The sequence below is a fragment of the Bos grunniens genome, chromosome 16 (assembly GCF_055505025.1).
Source record: "Bos grunniens cultivar Pamir isolate PY7600 chromosome 16, Bosgru_T2T1.0, whole genome shotgun sequence".
Classification (NCBI taxonomy): Eukaryota; Metazoa; Chordata; class Mammalia; order Artiodactyla; family Bovidae; genus Bos; species Bos grunniens.
Window position 1 is genome coordinate 16,280,607 of NC_141180.1, and position 18,022 is coordinate 16,298,628.

Sequence of the window (18,022 nt, forward strand, 5' to 3'; positions counted from 1 at the left end):
GAATGGGAACTGTTCAGGTAAATGCCCACACACATACACATACACCGTCACTAAGCCCTATGTGGAGAATTCCAAAATCAAAGTATTATACCACCAGCAGGAGTTATTGCAGCTGAACTAAAAATGAACCACTTACAACCTAAGCCTGTCCTTCGAGGCACTGACATCTTCCTCCCAAAAGAGTTGACAGTGGCAGGCTGTCAAGGAACTACCTCACAGCCTCCTCCCTGCTGTCCCAGGCCGCACACCACAGCTTTACAAAGATAAAATAATAACTAATGTGTCAATTAGGCTTTCTTAAACTAGCTCTGTGCAGGGTCTATCAAGGCCCCTCCCAGGCCAGTTCCTGCCAAAAAATGACCACTGCCCCAGGAATGGCTGACAGTTCAAGTACAGTCCCTCTCTGACTCTCTTGGTATTTTTCCCATTTCCACAACTCTTCAAATTTGAAAATTACTTTAAGGTCATTTTAATTACATGCCTTTGGGTACTTTAATTCTCAGAACAGCTCTGCCATGTAAATCTATGCTTCTACTCTGGTTTGACAGACAGGAAAATCGAGAGACGTATACCAGACCACACAGCAGTTCACATCTGAGACCAACCATTCGGTTCTTGGGTAGATAAAGTGATTTGGAATGGTACATCTATTTGCTATCAGAGATATCCACTATGAATGGCCTCTGTTTCTTTTCTGCCTCCTCCCACTGTTCCCTCCCCTCCCCCTGATTCCCAGAGTTACGGGAACATGGTGGGCACTTGAGAGACACTTAATGACATACCTGCCATAGCACCCGGCAGCAAAGATGGTTGTTGAATCCACTGAGCACCATGGGTTCAACTGAATAAAGAGCAGGATTCCCCAGATAATTATAATAGGATGTGGAATGGATTCCGTTCCAAGTCTTGCCAAGAAGAAGCCTGAGGGGCCCCTAGCTTTTCACCATTCAGCCTTAGTAACCACAGGAGGGAGCCGGAGAGACCCAGGAAGACTGGACAACACTTGACTCCTCTCTCTGGTGCTCCCCTGTCACTGCCACACACACCCCGACCGTCCATTAAGTGCAAGGGCGGATGGGGGCATAGCCGGAGGACTCCCAGAAAATTGCTCACTGAGGCTGGGAGTGACTGCAGACTCCACTAACAAATCGTCACTGAACTGATTCCAGGGATAGTTCATGGGAGAAACTGATGGATGTCCCCTGGAATCCGAGTGTCTGCAGACACAGAGCCTGGGCTCGCGCCCCATCGTAGAGGCTGATTAGAGCCAATGGGCAAAAGCAGAGTGCAGGGGATAGGCGGCAAGCCACACTCTCAATATGAAGATGCTGCAGTTTCCTAGGATTCAAGTGAGCATCACAACGGGTAGCCAGAATCGAGACATCTTGAGGGGACCTTGTCTAAAACGGCTGACTCCCTAACAGGTTGTGGGGTTGACCTCCAGAAACGGGAGCCCAGGGAGGAGTCAAAGAACACTAAAGCAGAGAGGTCTCCAGGGGAAGGCTTCCAGAAGGAGCCAGAAGTGCAACCCACACAAGACAGAAGACTTGTGTAAGCATGTCACATGGAGTGCAGCAAGGACCAAGAGAGAGCCAGATAAGCAGCACTCAGACAAGCAAAAGGATTTTGTTTTCCTTCTAGTCACCTACCACTATCACTGATTCTAGAAAAAAAAATAAAGAGCAAGAACATAATATTATTGAAGGCAATAGTGTGGAGGGGGCAGGAAACTGTCCCCTAGCTTACGCCCACTGCTGTGTGTCCATTTACTAAACTTGGTTGGACAACAGATGAAGGCAGATCTTAAGGTCCCTCCTCCCTGATAGATCAGACCCAGTCCTGCTGTCACTGCATTTCTTCCAACCACGTGCCATGGGGTGAGAAAGAAAAGTAGGATGGAGCACACCTTCTACTCTCTCATGAACTTCATCGTGAGCACCTCAAAACTGAGGGTTCACACAAATAACCAGGCGATCCAAGGTCAGTTCTGGACCAGCTCTAGTATAAGTAATGTTAAGGCTTCAGAGAACAAAAACTCATCCTTTCTTGGTCAAAAGGTTGGGAGCCCCTCGTTTAGTGGATTGGTGGTCCTCAAAACCAAAACCTAGAATCTGTTCAACAAATCCCTGTGTGATTTCAGGAGTAACATTTGATTAATCCACATCTCAGTTTCCCCATCTGTTATAAGATTCTTAAAACCAACTTTCTGTCCACCTTCCAAAGACATAGAAAGGCTTCATATGAGACCTGTGTTAACAGTATTATCCAGATGCTCCCAAAGTAATACAGCAAAGTTGACTGCTGGTCATGCTTCTTCTCTCAGGGGCTGGACCCAGTGGTACTACTTGACAAAGCCACCACAGGAGGCTTGCAATTCCTTTCTTCTCATATCGCCACCCCTCATAATTAAAAAGGCCAGTGATTAGTGATGCAGTCTGCTTTATCACTGGGGCATAACTACCTGGGCAGTTTCCTATTACTCTGTTCAGATCTGAGCAGGTGAGGGATGGGAGTGGGAGGAGGGGTCAGAATGTAGAACTAGTCTGGTCACAGCCACTGGGAGAACGGGTATCATCCCATGTAACAGGAGGAGGTTCAGTCTGGCAGGCAAAGCACCACATCCAACTGACATATAATGGTCCAGCCAGTAGTGGTGAAGGCAGAGGAGACGAACTGGTACTGACTCAACAGGTGGGCACAACATAATGGCAGAGAATTGGCATACACTCCTGAGAAGATCTGGAATGCACACCATAAGCTTCAAGGAGGCTGTCAACAGACAGTAGAACCCAGACTTCAGGTTGGAATTTGGGGCAGATCCTTAGGCTCTGGTAACAGGAGAAGTAAAAACAAGGAAGGAACAAATGAGTGGGCAGATAAATGAGAACCAAGAGGGAAGAATCAAGACAGTCATAAGGTCAGTTATAAAACAGAGTACAGTGACTGCTCATGAGAACAAAGTAAATGCTCGAACATTCAAACCAGGGCTAACAGCAGAGGCAGACCACCAGCAGTGAGGGAGATGAAGCAGAGGAAGCCTACACATGAGATCCCATGGCTCCAGCTGGGGAGAGGAGGACCCCTGGATAGGGAAAACCAGGTTCCACCTAACACAGTTTATGTCACTCTTGAGCAGAATCTGCAGATGATAATACTAAAATCAGGGTAACTTCCCCATGGCAGTTCTTTACTTGCTCCACTCACAATAAAATATGCTGATCTACGACTGAGCGACTTCACTTTCACTTTTCACTTTCATGCATTGGAGAAGGAAATGGCAACCCACTCCAGTGTTCTTGCCTGGAGAATCCCAGGGACGGGGGAGCCTGGTGGGCTGCTGTCTGTGGGGTCGCACAGAGTCGGACACGACTGACGCGACTTAGCAAACAACAGAAGCAACATTGTAACAAATTCAATAAAGACTTTAAAATGACCCATATAAAAGAATACATTAAAAAAAATCATTCAGGGCAAATCACAGCAGCATATGTGAGGAAAAAACAGTCAATGAACCCTATAATCCTGGGCTATTGACCCAGAAGTGAGGTATTAGAGGACCAGGTTGCCTTGCCTCAGAAATAACAGTACTATTGGCCAGATATCACAGTGCACAGTATCCAAAAATGGGCACACAACATATGTAATGAATAAGAAGGCTAAAATCTTTACTATTCAACTAAATGAGAGTATGAATGTCAAATCTTTTCCTGTTCCGAAGCAAAGCATCCATACAAGTATTTCAGAGGAGACCATTTTGGTTTTGTATTGCTGCCAAAGATTCTATGAGTTCACACAAACCTAACATGGTTATGCTAGATATTTTATCAGTCCAAGTACAAGAAAACAATTTCCTCTTTCTACAAAGGGAGCAATTTAGTGCAGGGAATTCCTTATAAAAGTGATCAAGGAACTGAGTCCTAAACAGTTTCTTACAGAAGAGTGTGATCTAGAGATCAGCAACAGCTGGAACGTTGCCCACTGCTAGACTGGAGGAAAAAAAGGAGGAGGGGCTGCCACCAGAGCCCCACCCCCACCCCCAACGAGGCCACAGAAATGTGCTGGTGAATGTTTATCGTAGCTCTCTGTTGGAAGAGGCTTCCCTGGTGGCTCAGATGGTAAAGAATCTGCCTGCAATGCAGGAGACACAGGTTCGATCCCTGGGTCCAGAAGATCCCCTGGAAAAGAAAATGGCAACCTACTCCAGTATTCTTGCCCCAGTAGTCTTGCCTGGAGAATTCCATGGACAGAGGATCCTGCAGTCCATGGGGTCGCAAAGAGCTGGACACAACTGAGCAACTTTTCACTTTCACTGTCCTATTGGAATAAAGGTTGCAATATCTGAGGTGTGGATGCACCCACCAAAGCTTAAGTCATCAATGTGATATCGCTGAACACAGAGGTATGGGAAATGAACAAAACCATCCCTCACGAGCAAGTGTGAGCTGGTTCCAGCGCAATCCTAGGCTCAAGCCACTTGATGGAAGCTGCAGACCCAGTGGAATTGGATGCTAACCGTGCAGACAAAGAAGCAGAGAGGAAGGGGGAGTACACCACATCATCCTCTAGTGCTTCCTACTGACACAACCCAGCCGGAAAGATGCCCAAGTAGAATCCCCCTACAACACAGAGCGGAGTGGAGAAAGGAGAGAATGAAACAGGAATACTTGTAATTTTTGCTGATATTTTTCATATACTTGATTAGATGCATTTGGCAATGCAGGGTTGAAATGCATGGTTGCTTAGGACTGCAGATGAAGCATCAGCATGCAATTAACAGTTCAATTTTGGCCTCAACATACAAAACCAGTGACTGTTCTGAGTCTCTGAATATATTTAAAAGATGGCTTTGAGGTTTGAGATTTTTTAATAATACTATTGAACATCTCATAATAAGCTCTATTTAACACCAAGGAGTGTTTTGTGTACTTTGAGGAGAATTTAGAGTGATTAAAATTCCATATACCATATATTTTCTCATTAAACACTCGCCATCATTCATATCATTCATTCAACAACCATTTCTTGAGCATCCACTCTGTGAAGACTCTGTTCAAGACATTCAGCATACAGCAATGGACAGAACAAATAAAATCCCTCCCTTCAAGGAGCCTACACACTAGTAGAGTAACTAGACAATAAAAATAAACAAACAGACCATACAGAATATTATAAAGTGGTAAACACAATGGTGAGGGAAAAAGCAATAAAACAGGGATAGGGAGTGATGAGGCGGTTCACAACTTTTAAAAGACTAGTCAGGAAAGGCCTCACCAGGAAGGTGTCATCTGAGCAAAGATTTGAAAGAAGCAAGAGAATAAGCCAAGGATATGAGAGGGGGTGGGGTGAAGAGCCTTCCAGAAAGACGGAAGTGTCCCCAGGGTGGAAGTTGCCTAATATATTATAGGAACAGCAAAAAGATTGGGGCAGAGTTGAGGGAAGCAGCAATACAGATCATGTACTCCACTAAAAAGTCTTTAACTTTTTGGCATGAGTTAAAGGGGAAGCATCTGCAGGGTTCTGAGCAGAAGACTGACATCACAAGGATCATTCTGGCTGCTATGTTTAGAATAAACTATTTTATTTGTTCTCATGTCCATTGAATCAATGATGCCATCCAACCATCTCACCAACCATCTCATGGCAAAAGCAGGGAGACCAGGCAGGAGACTACTGAAATATTTCCAGCTCTTGCGACATGATGTGGCTTAGGTCCAGGTAGCCGAAGTAAAAGCTGGACAAATTGGTCAGACTGGGAATGTAGTTGGAAGGAAGATACAAGAGGATATGCAGAATGATTGGCTGGAAGGTGGAAGAGTCAGAAAGAAGTTCAGGGATGACTAAAATTTGGGGCCTGATAAATGATAACTATAAATGGATTAGCTTTAGAGAGAAAAATGAGATTTTGTGTTTGGACATGCTAAGTTTGGGGTGTCAGTTAGATATTTATGACAAGGTGTTAAGGGACTTCTCTGGTGGCCCAGTGGCTAAGACTACTCTGCATTCCCAGTGCAGAGAGGCTGGGTTTGATCCCTGGTCAAGGAACGAGATCACCGCCATGCCACAATGAAAGATCCCATGTGCCACACCTAAGACCCAGTGCAGCCAAATGAAAGTATTTAATTTTTAAAAAGGCAAGGTATTAAATAGATGTTGGACAGAACGCTCTACCTTGCGTTCAGGTAAGGGTCTAGGCTGGAGGTATAAATTTGGAGTTTCTCAACAGGAAGATGGAATCTAAGGTCATGATACCTGACCTCTGTGGACTGAGTCTGGAAGCCCTTCTGAATTGAGGTTCTGTAAAATCATTTTTAAGGCAAGACAAGAGTAATTTACCATAAAAGTTTCTCTGCCATCTAAGCCAGTACCCACTCCCGTTTTAGTGTGCATTGTGCTTCTACACTATACATAAACTATATTCTTTTAGAAGATACTGGAATGCCTACTTGCCAGGGCGGGGGGGGGGGGGGGGGGCTGGGGTGGGGGGAGGCAGTTTTCTCCTGGCACCAGCAAGGTAACTCCTTAGGAGATAACATTCCTTTCTTGATCCTGTAGGGAGTCACAAGGCCCTGCTACTCTTGTTGGATTATGTAAATAGTATGTTGCCTTGACGTACAGCTCTTTGTCTCAAAAACATATATAACTGTGCTTTGATGTCCAACTGGTGGAACAGTCCTCAGAGCTTTCTGAAAGACTGTCTCCCAGATTATAACCCTCCATTCAGTTCAGTTTAGTCACTCAGTTGTGCCCGACTCTTTGCGACCCCATGGACTGCAGCACGCCAGGCCTCCCTGTCCATCACCAACTCCCATAGTCCACCCAAACTCATGTCAATTGAGTCAGTGATGCCATCCAGCCATCTCATCCTCTGTCGTCCCCTTCTCTCCTGCCCTCAATCTTTCCCACTATCAGGGTCTTTCCAAATGAGTCAGCTCTTCGCATCAGGTGGCCAAAGTACTGGAGTTTCAGCTTCAACATCAGTCCTTCCAATGCACACCCAGGACTGATTTCCTTTAGGATGGACTGGCTGGATCTCCTTGCAGTCCAAGAGACTCTCAAGAGTCTTCTCCAGCACCACAGTTCAAAAGCATCAATTCTTCTGTGCTCAGCTTTCTTTACAGTCCAACTCTCACATCCATACATGACCACAGGAAAAACCATAGCCTTGACTAGACAGACCTTTGTTGGCAAAGCAATGTCTCTGCTTTTGAATATGCTATCTAGGTTGGTCATAACTTTCCTTCCAAAGAGTAAGCGTCTTTTAATTTCATGGCTGTAGTCACCACCTGCAGTGATTTTGGAGCCCAAAAAAATAAAGTCAGCCACTGATTCCACATTTGTTTGCCATGAAGTGATGGGACCAGATGCCATGATCTTAGTTTTCTGAACGTTGAGCTTTAAGCCAACTTTTTCACTCTCCTCTTTCAGGTTGGTGCAAATACGATTTTCCATTTCTTTCTTGAATTGACTACTGATTAGTTTTTTCATCAATAGATATTTAAGACAAGATGTTTAATAGATGTTGGATCAAAGACTCTGTCCTTCAGTGTTTAGGTAGAGGTCTAGGCTGGAGGTACAAATTTGGGAGTCACCAACATGTAGATGGAATTTAAGGCCATGGAAATGGATCAGATACCTAACATGTGTAGACTGAGCCTGGCAAACCCTCTGACCTGAGGTTGTGAAAAATTTAAGACAATTCCCTAAGGCACCTACTGTACGTAACAAATTAACTTCCCTTCTATGCATCTAGAACAATACTAGCTGAGAAAACTGAGAAAAAAGTCTTTCACATTGTTTGCTGTGTTGTGTGGTTCAGATGAGAAACCATTGTTGGGAAAGGCTGGTTAGGGGTCTCTAAGCTACAGGGCGGGCTCCCCAGGTGGCTCAGTGGACAAAGAATCCACCTAAAACACAGGAGGCACAGAAGACACAGGTTCAGTCCCTGGGTCAGGAAGATCCCTGGAAGAGGGCATGGCAACCCACTCCAATATTCTTGCCTGGAGTGTCCCATGGACAGAGGAGCCTGGACAGCACACACAAAACTACACGGCAGAAAAGAGGAGGGAGCAGAAAGAAAACTGATAAGTGGCCAGTGAGGTAGGAGGAAACCCAGGAGACTGCAGATCTGGAAGGTGAGTGGAGGGAGCGATCAGGTTATCAAATACAGCTGATGCGTTCCACAAGGCAAGCACCAGGAATTTATGGATAGATTTGGCGATACAGAGGTCTAGGGACCTTCACAAGTATAGCTTCAGTAGATAGGTTTGGACTGGATTGAAGAGAGACTGGAAAGAGTGAGTCTGCCTTAGGTTAGAGTTATACAGTGATTTGAAGTGGATCAAAATTTCCTATTAATAATTTTTCAAGCTTTTACATCAATCTGATTGAAAATTATTCTTAACTGTTTAGAAAATCACATCCATTTGAAGGAATTTAACTCTTAAAGATTTTTCTCAATGCTGGAAACTCAATAAGACAAAATAATATATCAGCTACTGAGGCTCCAAGTGACTACATAAATTCATATTTTAAGTATTTGTGTTCATAATAGTCTGTTATAGTTTTAAGTTGAAAGTAGTTATTAGAAAACTCAACTCTTCAGAAAAATTCATGCTAACAGAATAAAACCTATAGCTTAACATACTGGGTTTCTACATAAGTTTCATTTGCCAAAGATATTTATAAGTCACTGATACAATACATTGGTCATTGCTACTGTTTCAAACTTCCTTAGATACACCACCTACATGTATGGAGAGCTTCAACCACTGGAAAGTTGGCAGCTAATAATATAAAATACACTCTTCTATAGTTCTTATGTCTGTTTATGTGATTTTTACAAATCACATAAATTCTCTAAACCCTAGTTTCTGTTTCTATAGGCCAAAAACGGGTAACCCTGGAAGGATTCACTAAAAATGCTTTTAAGTACAGTTTCTCAGTAACGAAGGTTAAGTGACATACTAACATTAGACTAACTGGCCCAATTAGAAAGTTTGAAATGTCTCCTGACCTTGAAAGATGGCCTAGCTGACTCCGCTGAATAGAACAAAAAGGATCAAAAGTAACAGAAGGTACACATATCATGTGCAGACTCTGAAAGGGCTCTCCAGCATGCTTGCTACAGAGCCGACACACTCTGCAGCTTTCGGGGCCATCAGCACGATGTCGCATCTGAAAGAGCAGCCTCCACGCACGCACTGTGTCCCCACACCTTCACTTCCATGGCATCGACTCTTTTCCCTCCCAGATCATCCAAAAGCCTTGGTGTTTAGGGTACAGATATTTGAGATCCTGTGCCTTGATTTTCATTTTTGAGACTTTCTGAAAACAACTGCAGAAATATCAAGACCTTTGGAAAAAGGGCTGATCTTACTACATTTGGCGCCAGACTGCAAACCGAGAGAAATGGAAATATTACAAGCCTATTTTCCTGAAATCCCTGTCAGAGCAGCTCCAGCGATTTTTTGGCTTTACACTTGACCTCCAAACAGGACAATCTCCTCTTCCAAATCCATCTGTTTTTTTAGCTTTAGCTCTAGCCTTCTATTTAAATATGTAATTAAGTCAGGCACAACAGCCCCCACAGTGCCAGAACTACCCAGATTGGCAAATCTGAATTATGAAAAGACCCTAGAATACATAAATCAGATGGTAAACTCAAATCACAAATCCTGTACCAAAATATTCAGCTCCAAGAAATCTATTACTAGCAACGTACTACCATATATTTTCAAACTACTTAAAAGACACAATTTTATGTTGAAATAATCTTAAGCAAGGGCTGTGACTCAGGCTAGAAAATGTCAAGAATTTCAGTTGACTTTATCTCATAACTAGAACTTTAAAATCCAGAATAACTTAAGAGGAAAGGTGGAGAAAAAAAAGTGGTTACCAGTGTTTAATGTAAAGACTGTAAGTCGAGAATTTCCAACTAATCTTTTACTCCATCAGTCTGGTATTAGCAGACTCCGGAAGCTGTTGTAAACAGTCGGCACGAATAGCTCACTCCTGCCTCCTCTGTGTAGCTATACGCTCCTGCCAAACTTCCCCCACTGCACTCTCCTGGGGAAGGCTGCGTCCAAGAATTCATGCAGCCAGTGCTCTTGGAAACAAAATTTAACCTTTCCCTTCCCAAGAGATATAAAACACTCTCCTATGGTCCCTCATCCAGAGCTGTTTCCTGGGCAAGTGACCAGAGGAACACCCATTCAGAAAATCAGAACTCAAGTTGCCAGGCAAATGAGAAGTTAAAGAGATAATACTGAGGAAAGAGCCCATGTAGTCCTGTTCCTGGCCTCAATAGCCCTTCAAAATTCTAGAAGACTGGTTTCAATTTGTTCCAGACCCAAGACACCAAATTTATTACTTCAAAGGGATAGAAAGAGAGCTTTGGCCAAGAGTAATCCTGGGAGGTCCAACCCAAAGAACACTATCAGGTCAAGATCAACTTAAGACCTGCTCCAAGGGCCCTCTGGTCAGTTCTGGGCTGCAGCCAACTTGTGGAGTGTGAAGCAATTCTAACTCAAACCACATGCTCAGCTCCAGAACAACACGTATTACTGTCTGAACTAAGGAGGTCAGGTTGGGTACCACAGGTGCATTCTGGTGAGCAGCAGCACTTCTAGTTTGATTTGTTCCTGGCCCAACTGCCACCCTGATGTTTGGAGCAGAACTAGACCAGCTTCTCAGCCCACTTCATTTCATATCACTTTCATGTCCTCTGCAGCAGTTGGTTCAGTCGCTCAGTCATGTCCAGCTCTTGTGACCCCATAGACTGTAGCCGGCCAGGCTCCTCTGTCCTGGAATCTCCCAGGAAAGAGTACTGGAATGGGTTGCCATTTCCTTCTCTGCCATGTAATCTGGGGCACCTCTTTACCATGTCAGATAGCATGAGTTTAACTCAAGAAAGAAGGAGATGAAAGAAGGAAGGAAGTAAAGAAAGGAGATGGAGCGAGGGAGGACAGTCTATTAAAAGAGACAGAGATAAAAGAAAACCTAGAGGGTCAAATAATTTTCAGCTTCAATGTTCCAACTTTGATGAGTAACCTTCATCAACCTAAAGACCTAAGAAACATGCAAACCATACACTTTCAGGAACCTTGCTTCCATGGCTTTCTAGGACTATCTTGGTGTACTGAGCTTCATCGTTTGACTCTTGTATACTGAAAAGATCTTTTGATTTCTCCATTAGCATTTTGTGATTTGCTTCATTTTCTTTTTAATTATCATGCAGTAAAGCGGGCTTTTTTGGTGTACAGTTGTATGAATTGTAACACATAGATGGGGCTGCTGAAACACCACCACTGTCAGGATACAGAACAGTATCATGAGGAAACTTCCTGTGCTATTCCTCTGCAGTAACACACTTCCCAGACTCCTAACCCAGCAACCGCTGACCCATTCTTTGTAAATAGATCGTTAATATTTTCTTTGTTGCACATTCCCAAACTAGAAATGCTATTATTTATTACTTGAAAGTTGCGCATCTTGCTGCAGCAGTTATTTTAACTCATATTAAAATGTACTTAAAATAAAATGTAAAGTTATATTAATAAGCATGAAATCATAAAAGATGAACCATTTGAAACTATCTTTAATTCCAGCCTCCATCGACCTGGGATAAGGCAGCCCAGAAAACCCACCCCTGCTCACAAAGGCCCGGACCTTCTCTCATTCTCCTGTGAACTTTCATTCATTCTCCTCTTGAATGCCTCCTCTTAATCAGCCTGACATTCATAACTGATAATGTATATAGTTTATCTAGTTCTGACCTGCTGCTCCTTCTTGGACACTGGCTGCATCCACTCTGCACACTGTGTCCTTGGGGATACTCTAATTATTTCACCTGGGCCAACTTCCAGCCTTCAAGCCCCAAGCCTGGAAGTGGCCCATTAGACGGATACACTTTCTTGATCCAACCTGATCTCCAGCAAGAGGCAAGTTCTGAAGTTACTACATCCCCAGCTCGCTGTACAGTTATCTGAAATGTCCACATCCATGCATCTATTACATATACAACTTTTCTGAAAGTACAAGATATTAAGAAATCAAAAGTATATTATACATCACTATATTATAATCCATAATACATGATATAGTATTAAATATATATATACTATGTTATTATTTTAACATCATATATAATATATATGCTATGCTATGCTATGCTAAGTCGCTTCAGTCGTGTCCGACTCTGTGCGACCCCATAGACGGCAGCCCACCAGGCTCCCCCGTCTCTGGGATTCTCTAGGCAAGAACACTGGAGTGGGTTGCCATTTCCCTCTCCAATTATATAATATATATAATATATATACAAATATATTATTACTAGATCTTTTTTAATGGGTTTAGACTATAATAGAAATGATAGTACATTTTGAATATTTGCTGAAGTGGCCCTTTATGTTGAATCTTCATGGGTTGAACAATTGCTTATAAAACTGTATGATCTGTTAATTTATATATCTTTCTTAATACTTTAGGGCTATTAAAGTCCAACATTATTAAATTAACATTAGTTGTGCATTTTTTAGATTTATAAATCTGAATCAAGTTCCCGTTGCTGCTGCTGCTGCTGCTAAGTTGCTTCGGTCGTGTCCGACTCTGTGCGACCCCATAGACGGCAGCCCACAAGGCTCCCCCAACCCTGGGATTCTCCAGGCAAGAGTTTTGGAGTTGGGTGCCACTGCCTTCTCCAGAATCAAGTTCTTAGCATCATCAAATTGCTCAGCTCTTCCAATTAAACTGATTCTATGTAAAAATATGGCTTACTGATGATTTAGATATAATTGAGATTTATATGTCTATTTCCTCTCTCAACAGCACTATCTTTTTCAAATTAGTTAATTTTGTAATGACAACTAGAGAAAAATGTCCTGTTGCATTATTTATTTACATAAACTTATAGCTTCTTTGTTCCTCAATTACTAACCTCTTATCAATCCTGCTGCTAAGTCGCTTCAGTCGTGTCTGACTCTGTGCGACCCCATAGACAGCAGCTCACCAGGCCTCCCCGTCCCTGGGATTCTCGAGGCAAGAATGCTGGAGTGGGTTGCCATTTCCTTCTCCAATGCATGAAAGTGAAAAGTGAAAGTGAAATCGCTCAGTTGTGTCTGACTCTTTTGCAACCCCATGGACTGCAGCCCACCAGGCTCCTCCATCCATGGGATTTTCCAGGCAAGAGTACTGGAGTGGGGTGCCATTGCCTTCTCCGCTTATCAATCCTATAAACCAATAATTATGAAACACTTCTTCACTGCAATTCTTTTGGGAATAACCCAAAGAACAAATGAACAGATTTTTTTTCACCTCTTTCCTTCCTCATTAACTCACACTTGTAACATGACAGAGCTATCATTTCAAAGCATGTTTCTGATAGTGAAAAGCTCACTAAACCCAAAGTGTAAATCCATCATTTCTGTGCCTGACATGGTCAGTATGTTAACCTTGAATTGAAAGAGAATTGAAAGAGAGCTCCAATCTCAATGTTTTCTCTATATATTGAGCATCTACTATTAAATTGTGAAGAAAGCTGAGCACCAAAGAATTGATGCTTTTGAACTGTGGTGTTGGAGAAGACTCTTGAGAATCCCTTGGACTGCAAGGAGATCCAACCAGTCCATTCTAAAGGAGATCGGTCCTGGGTGTTCTTTGGAAGGAATGATGCTAAAGCTGAAACTCCAGTACTTTGGCCACCTGATGCGAAGAGTTGATTCACTGGAAAAGACTCTGATGCTGGGAGGGATTGGGGGCAGGAGGAGAAGGGGATGACAGAGGATGAGATGGCTGGATAGCATCACCGACTCAATGGACATGAGTTTGAGTGAACTCTGGGAGTTGGTGATGGACAGGGAGGCCTGGCGTGCTGCAATTCATGGGGTGGCAAAGAGTTGGACACGACTGAGTGACTGAACTGAACTGAACTATTAAAAGAATCTCTATCTATGGCAAGTAACCAGGTTCATTATATTCAATTTTTATGAAGAAATGCAGATTTTTGCATTAAGAAAAAAATCCTTAAATTTAAAAGTTTAAATGCAATACAAAATTAACTTGCAAAAATAAGTTTCTACTCATTAACAACAAATTTTCTGAAGAAAAGAGAACAGATTCCATTGACAATGGCATCAAACAGAATAAAATATTCATGAATAAGCTTAACTAAGGAGGTGATAGATCTCTATACTGAAAACTATAAGACATTGATAAAAGAAATTGAAAAAAACACAAATAAATGGAAAGGTATCCCATGCGCATGAATTGGTTTGATATTGTTAAAATGTCAATACTATCAAAGTCATCTGTAGATTCAACGCAATCCCTATCAAAATTTCAATGGCATTTTGTATACAAGTAGACAAAACACTCCTAAAATTTATATGGAACCGCAAAGACTTCAGATAGCCAAAGAAAATTCTTTTTTATCCAAAAGAAAAAAAATCAGGAGGATTAGGATTAGGGGCTCTAATCAAGACAAATTACATATCTTGATTTTAAGCTATACTGTAAACCCATACTTGATTTTAAACTGTACTGTAAAGCTATAGTCATCAGAACAGTATGGTACTAGCTTAAAAAGAGACAAATAGATGAAAAGAACAGAATAAATAATTCAAGAACTGAATCAGTATCCCAGAAATAAAGCTAAACATATGTGATCAACTAGCATTTGACAAGAGAAGATTGTCTCTTCAATAAATGGTGCTGGAATAATAGAATATTCACAAGGGAAAGAATGAAACTGGGCCCATAACTTACACCACTCAAAAATTAACTCAAAATGGATTAAAGCCTTTAATGTAAGACTTAAAACCATGAAACTCTTAGAAGAAAACATAGAAATAAAACTCCTTGACATAGGTCTTGGTGATGAATTTTTGGATATGACACCTAAAGTACAAGCAACAAAGTCAAGAATAAATAAGTGGAACTATATCAACCTACAAAGTTTCTGCACAGAAAAAGACATCATCAACAAAGTGCAAAGATAATCTATAGAATGGGAAAAATATTTGTAAACCATACATCTGATGAGGTGACCTCAACAGACCTGAAAAGACATTTCAGATACATGAAAGAACAACAGATATAGGAAAAGCTGCTCAACATCAGTAGTGACTAGAGAAATACAAATTAAACCCACAATGAGATATCATTTCATGCCTGTCAGAATAGCCATCATCAGAAAGACAAAAGATAACAAATACTGACATGGATACAGAGAAAAGGGAACCCTTGTGCACTGTTGATAGGATTGTAAATTGGTGTAGCCAATATGGAAAATAGTATGGAGGATCCTCAAAATTTTTTAAATTGAACTACCAAGTGATCCAACAATTCTACTTCTGAGAATATATCCAAAGGAAATGAAAACACTAACTCAAAAAGAAATCTGCATCCCGTGTTCATAGCAGCATTATTTACAATAGCCAAGACACGGAAACAACCTAAGTGTCCATCAATGTGTGAATGGAGAAAAAATAGTACCACACACACATATATATGTATATATGTATACATATGTATATATATTTATACATGTATACATATATACACACATACATACACACATATATAATTCATCCAGAAAAAAAAGAGGAAATCTTACCATATGCAACGACATGGATGTACCTTGAAGGCAGTACACTTGTAAAACAAGTCAGACAGAGAAAGACAGATGCTATATTGTTTCACTTTCACTAATATGTGAAATCTTAAAAAAAAAAAAAACTACAAACTCATAAAAGAGAGATCAAAGACAAAGCCTGGGAGAGGGGGATTAGAGGAAGGTGGTCAAAGAGCACAAATTTCTAGCTACAAGATAAGTAAGTACTAGGGATGTAATGAACACCACAATGAATAGAGCTAACGCTGCTGTATGATATCTAGGCAAGTTGTTAATAGAGTAATTCTTGAGTTCCCATAACAAGAGAGTTTTTTTTCTTTTCTTTTTAACGTATCTGTATGAGAAAATGGGTGTTAGATGAATCTACTTGGTAATCATTTCACAATATATGTAAATCAAACCATCATGCTGTATACCTTTTATTTATAGTGATAAGTGTCAATAATTTCCCAGTATAACTGGGGAAAAAGTTAAATAGAATAACCTTTTTGAAAAAAATAGCTGATTAAAGACCCTGGCAAATAAAACCAAAAAATCTTGACCAAGTTTATGACATTGTCTACCTCTGAATTTCATATATTTTCATTTGGGCAACAACAGTATAAATTTTCATTCACTTTTAGTTCAGTATTTGATTCTTCTCAAATACAGTGTTGGCCCCAGAAGTTTAGCTTTCATTACTTAGATGATTTCTTTTAATAATCAGCTAAAGATGATGCATAGATACTGATACACTTTCAGGGAAATATCATAAATAAATAATAACATCTATATTGTTATTTTGCCTCTTCAAGCATTAGACTAAATCTCCTTCCTCTCTCTCTCCATCCTCTTCCTTGTTCCTGAATACTTCCCTCTCCCCCTCTCTTTGTGCTATGTACTATGCTTAGTCACTCAGTCGTGTCCAACTCTTTGTGACCCCATGGACTGTAGTCTGCCAGGCTCCTCTCTGTCCATGGGATTCTCCAGGCAAGAAAACTGGGCTGGGTTGCCATGCCCTCCTCCAGGGGATCTTCCCGACCCAGGGATCGAACCCAGGTCTCCCACATTGCAGGCAGATTCTTTACCATCTGAGGCACCATGGAAGCCCTTCCCCCTCTCTTTATGACCTCACAAAAATACAAATTGTTCAAATGCATTTCCAATGCAAATTACAAAATTTAGCATTATTTAAAAATTCTACACCCACATCTTTAAAAGCTGAACCTTACCACTGTTAAACTGTTAAACTGCCTGTACACATAAAAACAACATTTTGCAAATTTTTCCAGGGGTTCAAAGCCCCTCTGAAGCCTACCCATGGATGTATAAAGGGTCTGTAGTCCCCAGAGTAAACCCTCCTCCACCAGCTCGCTCCCACAAAGTCAACCATTCAGCTCTCCCCTGGCCCAAGGCTTGACAACACCTCAAAGCCCCTCCTTCAGTCAATACTACTGAGCTCAAATTAACCTGTGTCTCCCCTAACTTTCCCAGCTCTTCCAACTCACAAGACTTTCTACCTTTTCTGGCTTCCTTATAATTCAGCATTCAGTTTCCTTCTAAATGATTCACATAGGTAAGCCATACCTCTAAAGCTAACTGGTAAACTCCTGAGAGTAGTTACAACGTATCCTACATCTCTGCAATTTCCCCTGAAGCACCTGAAATAGTGCCAGAAGCCCAATGAATATTTATTGAAAAATCAACCCACCTATCTGCTTATCCTTCAGGTGGCCTCTGTCCTACCACCACTACTCTGCCCAAGGAGAAGGACAGGGCCAAGAGCCACATCTTTTTGAACAGTATCTAGGTTATGCAGGGTTCAGGGGCTATTTCTCACCACGTTGTTCACTTCGTTTTAATCTACATTGCGAACATGTACTAAGTTCGTAGTATGTGTCAGGCACTAAGCAAGGCACTGGAGATACAAAAAAAATGACGGAAATGTAAGCAAATGACTTATGGCATGCTACATGCAGTAACAGAGGTTCACACAGGCAGCAGGAGAAATGGAGTAGGCTATTAATATAGTCATCACTGAGAACAGGATGCTAGAAATGGACGTTGAAAGAATTAGTATGGATTTAACAGATGCGGTAGAATGATAAAAGCCTCCCGGGAGACTAAGAGCGAATGCAAAGTGACAAACACATGGAAATCACACGCCTTTTTTAATCCCCTCCTCACTTCCTTAGTCAGTCAACTCAATTTTCACATTCACTCACATTTCAATAAGGCCAGCTCACTTTACCTTCAGGATTATTTACTTGAACTTAATGGGGATTTATTTTGAAAGACTGACTAAGGTGCAATACCTAGCAAATACAAATTTCAAAATACTAAATAAGCTCAGAAATTTGGACTTGGAAATCCAATTCAAATTATGGATTTGGAAAAAAATACATGTGACTGACT

At 41.5% G+C, this 18,022-nt stretch overlaps 1 protein-coding gene across 2 annotated transcripts in view; it reads right to left on the reverse strand.

The window, feature by feature from the left end:
• Positions 1-18,022, reverse strand: part of RGL1 (ral guanine nucleotide dissociation stimulator like 1) — a 277,622-nt gene that overhangs the window by 207,001 nt on the left and 52,599 nt on the right. The window lies entirely within an intron of this gene.